The sequence below is a fragment of the Sus scrofa genome, chromosome 1, assembly GCF_000003025.6.
Source record: "Sus scrofa isolate TJ Tabasco breed Duroc chromosome 1, Sscrofa11.1, whole genome shotgun sequence".
In the NCBI taxonomy this organism is placed as follows: domain Eukaryota; kingdom Metazoa; phylum Chordata; class Mammalia; order Artiodactyla; family Suidae; genus Sus; species Sus scrofa.
The window spans coordinates 75254340-75266709 of NC_010443.5; the positions used below are offsets into that span (position 1 = coordinate 75254340).

Genomic DNA, 12370 nt, shown 5'->3' on the forward strand with positions numbered 1-12370 from the left:
TATTCAAAATTGAGTGTACATTGTAATGCTTATTGTGTTGCAAGGAGATGCCTTAACTTTTAATTTTGGGAGAAGCAGTATATGATTTCAAATCAAGTGGGTGAGCAAAATAAACTTTGGAGGAAATTGAAGAGAAAAATACAACAACTAAAAATAGAGTTGCCATATGATCCAGCAATCCCACTCCTGGGCATATATCTAGAAAAGACAAAAGCTCTAATTCAAAAAGATACATGCATCCCAATGTTCAGAAGGACACTATTTACAGTAGCCAAAATATGGAAGCTACCTAAGTGTCCACTGACAGAGGAATTGATAAAGTTATGATATATATACACATATACACACAATGAACTCTTACTCTGCCATAAAAAAGAACCACTTTGCTTTACACCTCAAACTAACACAACATTGTAATCAACTATACTTTAAAAACAAACAAACAAACAAAACTATTGCCATGGGAGAGTCACCCTAGGATAGAAAAAGATATACCTCAAAGAGCCCTTCAATTGCTTGTCCTTCATGAACAATGCAATTTACTTGGCTCTGACTGCTGAATATGTCTCTGGTAGTTAAGTACATAAAATCTTAGTGGAATCTATAGAATTGTCAAAGGAATAGTCAAACACAAATCATCTAGAAAAGTTTGTGGTGTTTGAATTGTGGCTTAGCAGCAGCAAACTCGACTAGTATCCATGAGAATGCAGGTTCAATCCCTAGCCTAGCTTTGTGGGCTAAAAGATCCAGTGTTGCTGTGACTGTGGTGCTGGCTGGAGGCTGCAACTCCAATTCAGCCTCTAGCCTGGGAACTTCCATATGACTCGGGTGTGGCCCTAAAAGGAGAGAAAGAGAGAGAAAGATCGAAAGAAAGAAAAGAAGGAAGAAAGAAAGAAGAAAACTGTGCAAGAAACTCCAAGTTTTAAAAGAATTTGTTCATCAAATTAAAAAATACAAAAAAGGAGGGAAATCCCACAAAATTAGCAACATTACCAAGTTTTTAGTTAGATGGCTCATGTTAGAAAAGAGCAGTTTTCTTGAACAGTTGTCATAGCCACAAAACATTATCACAGATCTTCAACTATCAACATTATAAAAAGTTGGTGATAAAATTGCTCTTATTAGAGAGTCAGTACTTACAAACAAAACTTAAGGATTCTTTTATTTTGGGAAAGTGGACTATGCATAGTGACCCTATTTTTATTTGCTTATTTTATTTCTCTCAGGGTACAAGTTGACTTATTTTGTGATTATGATATATATACTGTTAATGGCAACAAAGCATTGTGTCAGTTTTGTTTCTACACATGCTTCTTTTGGTCCTTGATAATTAAAAATCCTTCCATGAACAAATACTGAGGTAATGTATTATTACCCAAGTTAAAAGGAGTAACAACAGAGGGGGAGAAAGCCGAAGTTTGAGGAAGGTGCTTTGGATAACAGGGATATTTTCTTCTTTTTTCTTGAAACAAATTGTCATATCTTTGTGGACAAAATAGTGGAAACTTTAGAATGTATGGGGTTAAAATACTAATGACTAAAACAAGTCATAAAAGTCTGATTTTATCTGATAAAAAAAGACTGGAAAAGGAGTAGAACAAAATTAAATTTGCCAGTGTATTTCAGTGAGAAGGTAAATTGGATGCAAAAGCTGGTCTTGTCATTCCTCAAAGAAAAATACAAGCAGAATTCTACACTTAAAGAATTTATAAGACACTAAGAGGATTGAGATTCATTTAATCCTTATCCCTTAGATGAGCTCTTCCAAACAGCCAGACATCTTGTTTTTTCCCAGAGATCTATTAAAGAAGTTTTTCTCAAAATGTAGATTGTGATCCATTAGTAGATCCTAACATTGCTTAATAGTGGGTTGTGACCAAAATTTTGTTTTTGATGAACTAGAGTAGAAAATATCCAAATACTTGTATCTAGTCCTTCTCAAGTAAGTATTGAGAATTCTCCTGCAGGTTAAGATTTAGTTAGAAAGGCCATGCTCCCAATAAAACAGATAAATTGCAAAGTCATATATATTTAAAGTCATTGGAAATTTATAGACATGGTGAAGACTAGAAGAATGAAATTCCAAGAAAGGGAAGAGCCCTCCTGGATGACTTGACCATACCTGGCAGTTTTATTCCTTAGAGCATTTACTAGTTATGGTCACAGTGATTCTGTTTTTGGCATGGAGAGATTACTGGGGACAAAGAGAAGCCAGAGGAGTTTTTGAACACCAAGAATGCAGGCATGACAGATTTGAACTTAAATTCTGAAATATACCACTGGATAGTTATCTGCAGAATGCTAGAATATAAAAATAACTGAAGAAATGGTCCAGAAAGGCAGACTAAGATTTGCAGTTTTATGGTGCAGAGATAAATTCCTGCTAGAGAGAAGGACTGTATCAAACATATGACAGGTCTTTCCTTGATATTTTTGCCAGGTATTGACCTTGATGGGATAGAAGGTTAAACTCAAAACTTCTGAAGCATGGAATTTGAGGGATGAGGAGAAAGGAAAAATTCCAGCTGTTAGTCAGAAGTCTCAGAATGCTGTACCCAAGAAGGAAGCTGGATACAAAGTCAGAGTGAAATCTTCACAGTTCTTGGGAAACAAACCAGAGTCAGGAAGCCACATGAAACACTTGACCAGTTTTCCTTACAAGACATTTGCCAGATTTTAAAGCTGCATAAGATGGGAGGCTAATGAGCTAAACTAAAACCTCCACAGGACAGAATGGATCTCCCACAGTGTTTGAGGGCTGAAAAGAAAGAGACCTTCTAAGAAGTCCAGGTGAGCCACATCTGAGGAAAGAGTTAGACTGAGTCTAACCTAAAACCAGAATCCAGCCTCAATCTAGTTCATTTCCTGATGGGATTAAATAATCAGCCATTCAAAGTATGCATTTAACAAAGGAAAGGGAGAACCTTTATCAGGGAAAACAACATCACTATAAGTCCCAAATGTGTGTGTGGGTTTTTTTTTTTTCCTCTTTATTTATTTATTTATTTATTTTTTAGGGCCACACCCATGGCATATGGAAGTCCCCAGGCTAGGGCTTGAATTCAAGTTGCAGCTCCTGGCCTATGCCACAGCCACAGCAATGTGGGATCCTAGCTGCATCTGCAACCCACACCACAGCTGATAGCAACGCTAGATCCTTAACCCAATGAGTGGGGCCATGGAGCAGAACCTCATGGATACTACTCAGGTTTGTTACCACCGAAGCACAGGTGGGAACTCTCCATTCATTCTCTGAACTAAAATGTGGCACATAATAAATTATGAGACTTGAGAAGAGGCAGGAAAATATGTGTGATCCAAGAAAAAAAGCAGATTCATAGATGATCCAACTGGTGGAATTCACAGTCAAGGATTTTAAAATAATTATTATTTATATGTTCAGAGAAGCAAAAGAAAAGACGGGCAAAATGAATAAAATGATGGATAATTTGAAAGAGCTGGAATCTATAAAAACAATAAAATATGCATTATAAAGCCCCTCCCGGCTACAGAAAGTGCACCTCCACCACGATGTGCACCTTTCAGTCCTGTCCACCCTCAGGAAGTGCCCCTCCACCGCAGAGTGACACAGCTAGCCCCACCTGCAGAGTACCCCAGCCAGCCCCGCCCAGCTGTGAGAAGTGCACTATAACTGCAGTGCACACCGTCCAGCCCTGCCCAGCCACGGGGCGTGCACCACCACCACCACGCCACGCACCAGCCAGCCCTGCCTCAGGAAGCACCCCACTGCCACTGAGTGACCTGGTCAGCCCCGCCTGCCCCCTGGAAGCCCCCTGCTGCTGCAGTGCACCCTGGCATGCTCCCCCAGCTGCAGGAAGTGCACCACCACCATGGGACGCACTTGCCAGCCCCACCGTACCTGGGGAAGTGCCACACTGCAGCAGCACGCCCCAGTCAGCACCAGTGCTATGACCTGGCCAGCCCTGCATGCCCTCGGGAAGAGGCCCACTGCAATGGTGCACCTCAGACTGTGCCAAACTACAGTTTGGGTTCCCCAAACACACAGGAAAAGAAAAGCAGAAGCAAGATGAAGAAGCTCAGAAACCATTCCCAGTTAAAGCAACAGGAGAATTCACCTAAAACAGTCAACAATGAAACAGACCTCTGCGCTCTGAGAGACACTGAGTTCAAAAGGGAAATAGCAAAAATACTGAAGGAATTGAAAGAAGATATGAACAGTAACACAGACTCCCTCAGAAAGGAGCTAGGAAATATAAGGAGGAGCCAAGAAATACTAGAAAATTCATTTGCAAACTGAGCTAAGGGCAATAAGGACCAGAATGAATTATGCAGCGGCACGAATTAGTGATGTGGAAGATAGACTAATAGAAATCACCAAAACAGGACAGCAGACAGAAAACCAAATGAAAAAACATGAAAGCAATGTAAGAGACCTATGGGATAATATATAGCGGGCCAATCTACGCATAATGGGAATTCCAAAAGGAGAAGAAAAAGAAAGGGGGATTGAAAATATATTTGAAGAAATTATCGCTGTAAACTTTCCCAGTCTAAAGGATACTGATTTCAAGATACAGGAAGCACAGAGGGCCCCAAACAAGTTGAACCCAAACAGGCCCACACCAAGACATATTATAATAAAAATGGCAAAAGTTAAAGAGAGGGTCCTAAAGGTAGCAAGAGAAAAGCAAAGCATTAATTATAAGGGAACCCCTATAAGGCTATCAGCTGATTTCTCCACAGAAAGACTACAGGCCGGAAGGGAGTGGCAAGGTATATTTAAAGCACTGAAAGGAAAAAATCTGCAACCTAGAATACTCTATCCAGCAAGAATATCATTTAAGACAGAAGGGGAAATAAAGAATTTCTCCAACAAACAAAAGCTAAAAGAGTACAGCCATACAAAACCCATTCTAAAAGAAATACCAAAAGGGCTTCTCTAAATTTAAAAAAAAAAAAAAAAGAGGAAGAACTAGGATGGAGGAAACCACAATTAGAGAGCAGTCACTTAAATAAGCCGGCATACGAATCTAATCATGAAGATGTTTTTCTTTTTTTTAAAAAAAGAGATCAAAATCATACAATGTGGGCAAGGGAAGTAAGGAAATAAATAGATTCATTTTTTCTTTTTTTTTAAATTTTATTATTGTAATGAAGTGTTTGAGGCTCAGTTATAGGAAGGGGCTGACATACCTAAAACACAGGGCAAGCACGAATCAAAACCGAACATCACATTTACCAAAAAAAAAAAAAAGAAAAGTACTCAAGCATAAAATAAATGGAGACCAGCCAACCAGAAAAAGAAAGGAAGAATGGAGAATCATAGAATCAACTGGAAAACAAGGTTTAAAATGGCAATAAGTAAACATCTATCAATTATCACCTTAAATGTCAATGGACTGAATGCTCCAATCAAAAGACACAGAGTGGCTGATTGGATAAAAAAAGCAAAAACCTTCAATCTGCTGCCTATAAGAAACTCACCTTAGGACAGAGGACACATACAGATTGAAAGTGAGGGGATGGGAAAAGATATTTCATGCCAATGGACAAGACAGGAAAGCAGGAGTTGCAATACCCATGTCAGACAAAATAGACTTTAGAATGAAAGCCATAAAGAAAGACAAAGAAGGACACTATTTAAAGGTTAAAGGATCCATTCAAGAAGAGGATATTACAATCGTCAACATATATGCCCCAAATATAGGAGCACCCAGATACATACAACAAATATCAATAGACATAAAAGGAGAAATTGATGGGAATACAATCATAGTAGGAGACCTTAACACCCCACTCACATCAATGGACAGATCCTCTAGACAGAAAATCAATAAGGCAACAGAGATCCTAAAGGACATGATAGAAAAGTTAGACTTAATCGACATTTTCAGGACACTACATCCCAAAAAAGTCAGAATACACATTCTTCTCAAGTGCGCATGGGACATTGTCAAGGATTGATCACATACTGGGGCACAGAGCTAACCTCAACAAATTTAAGAGTATAGAAATTGTTTCAAGTATCTTCTCTGACCACAATGGCATGAAACTAGAAATCAACCACAGGAAAAGAAATGAGAAAAATATCTACTACATGGAGACTAAACAACATGCTACTAAAAAACCAATGGGTCAGTGAGGAAATCAAGAAGGAAATTAAAAAATACCTCGAGACAAATGATAATGAAGACACAACCACTCAAAATCTGTGGGACGCCACAAAAGCAGTGCTCAGAGGAACGTTCATAGCAATACAGGCCTTTCTCAAAAAAGAAGGAAGATCTCAAACTGACAACATAACCCACCACCTACATGAATTAGAAAAAGAAGAACAAACAAAATCTATGGTCAGCAGAAGGAAGGAAATCAGAAAGATCAGAGAGAGGAAATCAATAAAATGGAGATTCAGGAAAAATAGAAAAAAAATTAATAAAACCAAGAGCTTGTTCTTTGAAAAGGTAAACGAAATTGACAAACCTATGGCCAGGCTCACCAAAGAAGAGGAGAGAAGAAAACCCAAATAAACAAAATAAGAAATGAAAAAGGACAAGTCACAACGGATACTAACGGAAAAACAAAAAACCGTGAGAGAATACTGTGAACAATTGTATGCCAACACATTTGACAACCTAGAAGAAAGGGACAACTTTCTAGAGTCTTACAGCCTGCCAAAACTGACTCAAGAAGAAATAGATCAACTGAACAGACCAATCACTAGAAATGAAATTGAATATGTCATAAAAACACTCCCTACAAGTAAAAGTCCAGGACCAGATGGCTTCACAGGCAAATTCTACCAAACATACAAAGAGGAACTGATGCCCATCCTCCTTAAACTTTTTTTTAAGAGGCTGTGGAAGAGGGAACACTCCCAAAGACATTCTATGATGCCACCATCACCCTCGTTCCAAAACCAGACAAACATACCACCAAAAAGGAAAACTATCGGCCAATATCTTTGATGAATATAGACGGAAAAATTCTCAACAAAATTTTAGCCAACCGAATCCAACAACACATCAAAAAGATTGTACACCATGACCAGGTGGGATTCATCCCAGGTTCACAAGGATGGTTCAACATACGCAAATCAATCAACGTCATACACCACATTAACAAAAGAAAAGTCGAAAACCATATGATCATCTCAGTAGATGCAGAGAAAGCATTTGACAAAGTCCAACGTCCATTTATGATAATAACTCTCACCAAAGTGGGTACAGAGGGAACATCCCTCAACATAATAAAAGCCATTTATGACAAACCCACAGCCAATATAACACTCAATGGAGAAAAGCCGAAAGCCTTCCCACTAAAATCTGGAAAAAGACAAGGATGCCCACTCTCACCACTGCTATTCAACATAGTATTGGAAGCCCTAACTACAGCAATCAGACAAACAAAAGAAATACAAGGCATCCAAATAGGAAGAGAAGAGAAAGGTCTCGCGGTATGCAGACGACATGACACGATACATAGAAAACCCCAAAGACTCAGCCCAAAAACTCCTTGAACTGATCAACAAATTCAGCAAAGTGGCAGGATAGAAGATTAACATTCAGAAATCACCCAACAAACTTTAGAATAGGAATACAAAAATACAATACCTTTTAAAATTGCACCCCCAAAAATCAAACACCTGGGAACACCCGACCAAGGAGGTAAAAGACTTATATGCTGAGAACTATAAAACATTAATCAAGGAAATTAAAGAAGATGTAAAGAAATGGAAAGACATTCCATGCTCATGAGTCGGAAAAATTAATATTGCAAAAATGGCCGTACTACCCAAAGCAATCTACAGATTCAATGCAATCCCTATCAAATTACCCATGACATTTTTCACAGAACTAGAACAATCCAAAAGTTTACATGGAACCACAAAAGACCCAGAATTGCCAAAGCAATCCTGAGGAACAAAAACCAAGCAGGAGGCATAACTCTCCCAGACTTCAGGCAATATTACAAAGCCACGGTTATCAAGACAGTGTGGTACTGGTATCAAAACAGACAGACAGACCAGTGGAACAGAATAGAGAACCCAGAAATAAACCCAGTCACCTATGGTCAATTAATCTTTGACAAAGGAGGCAAGAACATAAAATGGGAAAAAGACAGTCTTTTCAGCAAGTATTGCTGGGAAACCTGGACAATGCAAATCAATGAAACTGGAACACGCCCTCACACCATGCACAAAAATAAACCCAAAATGGCTTAAAGACTTAATATAAGACAAGACACCATCAAACTCCTGAAAGAGAACATAGGCAAAACATTCTCTGACATCAACCTTACAAACGTTTTGTCAGGTCAGTCTCCCAAGTCAACTCCCTAATCAAACTGACAAGCTTTTGCACAGCAAGGGCAACCCAAAAGAAAACAAAAAGACAACTTACAGAATGGGAGAAAATAGTTTCAAATAATGCAACTGACAAGGGCTTAATCTCTAAAATATACAAACAACTTACACAACTCAACAGCAAAAAAACCAACGACCCAATGGAAAAAATGGACAAAAGACCTGAATAGACATTTCTCCAGAGATATACATACAGATGGCCAACAAGCACATGAAAAAATGCTCAACATCCCTCATTAGCAGAGAAATGCAAGTCAGAACTACCATGAGGTACCACCTCACACCAGTCAGAATGGCCATCATTATTAATAAGCCCACAAATAACAAGTGCTGGAGGGGATGTGGAGAAAAGGGAACCCTCCTGCACTGTTGGTGGAAATGTAAGCTGGTACAGCCACTATGGAGAACAGTATGGAGATACCTTAGAAATCTATACATAGAACTACCATATGATCCAGCAATCCCACTCTTGGGCATATACCCGGACAAAACTTTCCTTGAAAAAGACACACGCGCCTGCATGTTCACTGCAGCTCTATTCGCAATAGCCAAGACATGGACACAACCCAAATGTCCATCGACAGACGACTGGATTAGGAAGATGTGGTATATATACACAATGGAATACTACTCAGCCATAAAAAAGAACGAAATACTGCCCTTTGCAGCAACGTGGATGGAACTAGAGACTCTCATACTGAGTGAAGTAAGTCAGAAAGAGAAAAACAAATACCATATGATATCACTTATATCTGGTATCTAATATACAGTCCAAATGAACCTTTCCACAGAAAAGGAGATCGTGGGCTTGGAGAATAGACTTGTGGTTGCCAAGGGGGAGGGAGTGGGATGGATTGGGAACTTGCGGTTAAGAGATGCAAACTATTGCCTTTGGAATGGATTAGCAGTGAGATCCTGCTGTGTATCACTGAGAACTATGTCTAGATACTTACAATTGAGCGTGACAGTGGGAGAACAATTATGTACACGTGTATATGTAACTGGGTCCCCATGCTCTACAGTGGGAAAAAAAATCGTGTTGGGGAAATAACAATAAAAAAAATGCATTTTCGAACTTAAAAGTACAATAGCTAAAATAGAGAATTCATTAAGTAGTTTTAAGAATATCTTAGACTGTGCCAACAAAAATTATTGAACTTGATGTCAGCTAAGTTGATAATACCGAAAACTGAGTACAGAGACAAAAAAGAATGGAAAGAATAAAAGTTAGTATAAGAGATATGTGGAATACAGTCAAGCAATCAAACATGTATTTAATTAGTAAGAGAAGGATAGGAATTAGAGAATGGGGCAGAAGCAATATATGAAAAGATATAGCAGTCAAGAAATTCCTAAAACTAATGACAGTCATCACTCCAAACATTAAAGAAGCTTGGTGAGGGAGTCCTTTCATGGCTCAGCAGTTAACAAACCCAACTAGGATCCATGAGGATGCCTTGATCAGTGCATTTGGGATCTGTCAATGCCATGAAGTGTGGTTTAGGTCACAGACGTGGCTTGGATCCCATATTGCTGTGGCTGTGGTGTAGGCTGGCAGCTGTAGCTCCAGTTTGACCCCTAGCCTGGGAACTTCCATGTGCCACAGGTGCAGCCCTAAACAGGAAAAAAAAAAAAAAAGAAGAAGAAGAAGAAGCCTGGTGAACCTCCAAACACAGAAAGGATATGCGCAAAGGAAATCATGATTAAATATATCACAGTTGAACTGCTGACAAAGATAAAATCCTAAAAGTAGCAAGAGAAAACAACACATTACTTTCTAAAAAAGCAACAAACAATAAGGCAGATGACTATTTTTCTTACTGAAATTATAGAAGCCAAGAGACAATAATTAAAAAGTCAATTAAAGTGCTGAATTATATATCCAATTAAAATATCCTTTAGAGATCATGATGAGAATAAGGATTTATTCAGGCAAAGAAAAGTTGAGAGACTAAATCAGCAGGAGACCCCACACTATGAAAAATATTAAAAGTTTTTCAGGCTAAAGGAAAATGAACTCAAATGGAAGCACAAAGCTCTAGGAAAGAAGAGCATCAGGAAAGATAAGTATGTGGGTAAAATTTTAATTAACTTTCAAAGCATCAAAAATAAAATATATCGTGGAGTTTGTATGCAGAAGTAAACAGTTGCTTGAATTGGAGGAAGGAGGTATGTTGGCTTAAATCATTGTAAGATTTTTATTTGGACAGTAAAAGGTAGACTTTAAAAAATTACTAGCTTTAGGAGTTCCCGTCATGGCTCAGTGGTTAACAAATCAGACTAGGAACCATGAGGTTGTGGGTTTGATCCCTGCCCTTGCTCAGTGGGTTAGGGATCCGGTGTTGCCGTGAGCTGTGGTATAGCTTGCAGACACCGCTCAGATTCCGCATTGCTGTGGCTCTGGTGTAGGCTGGCAGCTACAGCTCTGATTCGACCCCTAGCCTGGGAACCTCCATATGCCATGGGAGCGACCCAAAAAATGGCAAAAAGACAAAAAAAAAATTACTAGCTTTAGAATGGAAGACACTCTGAAAAAAATTATTACTAGCTTAAGGTAGGCTGTAATAAGTCAAGAATGTATCTTGGAATCTAAAGGAGTGACTATCAGTGTAATGCCTTGACTTAGCAGCATAAGCATCATCTGGCAATTTGTTAGAAGTGTAAATTCTTAGCCCCCCTCAGACCTACTAAATCAGAAACTTCGGGTGTCAGGCCCAGTAATCTATGTTTGAACAAGTCCTTAAGGTGATTCTGATGTACACTAAAACTTGGTAATATAGATAAGTACCAAGAGAAAACAAACAGGTATAATTAAAAATGTAATAGAAGAAACAAAACAAAATTATAAAAAAACTTGATTAATCCAAAGTAATAAAGGAAAGGAAGAATAAAAGAACAAAAAAATCTGTGGGACAAGTAGAAAAATAAATAAAATGAATAAAATACATAGTAAGATTGTGCAATTAAACCCAACTATAACAGTAATCAATTAAATATAAATGAACTAAATGCTTCAATTAAAAGACAAAGGTTTTCAGCTAGATTGAAGAGACAAAAAGACACAGATAACTTAAAAGGATTAAAAAGATATACCAAGTCAACACTAACCTCCTAAACAAAAAACTGTATTACTGATATGTGAATTTGACATTAAGAAATATTACTAGAGATGAAGAGGGGCATGTTGTAATGATATGTTTCAAATCAATGAAAAAAATTACAATCCTGTTTGTATGCAGCCAATAATACAGCTTCAAATATATAAAACTAAAATGTCAGAACTAAATGAAGAAATAGACATATCCATAATTATTATCAAAGATTTTAGGGAGTTCCCGTCATAGCTCAGTAGTTAACGAATCCAACTAGGAACCATGAGGTTGCGGGTTCGATCCCTGCCCTTGCTCAGTGGGTTAGGGATCCGGCGTTGCCGTGAGCTGTGGTGTAGGTTGCAGACGCGGCTTGGATCCCCGCATTGCTGTGGCTCTGGCGTAGGCTGGCGGCTACAGCTCCCATTCAACCCCTAGCCTGGGAACCTCCATATGCCATGGGAGCGGCCCAAGAAATGGCAAAAAGACAAAAAAAAAAAAAAAAAAAAAAAAGATTTTAATATACCTATCTCAATTTCTTATTAAAATCAGATTTAAAAAATCATGAAAGACATAAAAGATTTGAACATATGAATACACATGATCTGATTAACCTAATAGAACACTATTCCCAACAATAACAGAGTATATATTCTTTTCAAGTATATGGAACATTTGCCAATCATATTGGATCATAATGCAGGACTAAAATGTTTTAAAAAATTGAAATTATGCAGGGTACATTCTCAGGCCCACAGTACAATCATACTAGAAATTAATAATAGAAAAATAGAACCACTTCTAAATAGCTTATATATCAAAGAAGAAATCACAATGGAAACTAGAAAGTATTTAAATGATAAACAATGAAAACACAGCATCCAAAATGGTAATGCAGTTAAAACAATGTTTGGAAGGAAATTTATAGCTTTAAATG

The 12370-nt window shown here is 38.1% G+C and overlaps 1 protein-coding gene across 12 annotated transcripts in view; it reads left to right on the forward strand.

The window, feature by feature from the left end:
- Nucleotides 1–12370, forward strand: part of C1H6orf183 (chromosome 1 C6orf183 homolog) — a 203437-nt gene that overhangs the window by 26205 nt on the left and 164862 nt on the right. For 2 of the 12 annotated variants that reach the window (XM_021090812.1, XM_021090807.1), the window contains exon 4: nt 2441–2790. The exons of the other annotated variants lie outside the window; for them this stretch is intronic. The gene's annotated coding sequence lies outside the window, so the exon portion shown is untranslated. The remainder of the gene's footprint in view (nt 1–2440; nt 2791–12370) is intronic. 12 annotated transcript variants of the gene reach the window in all.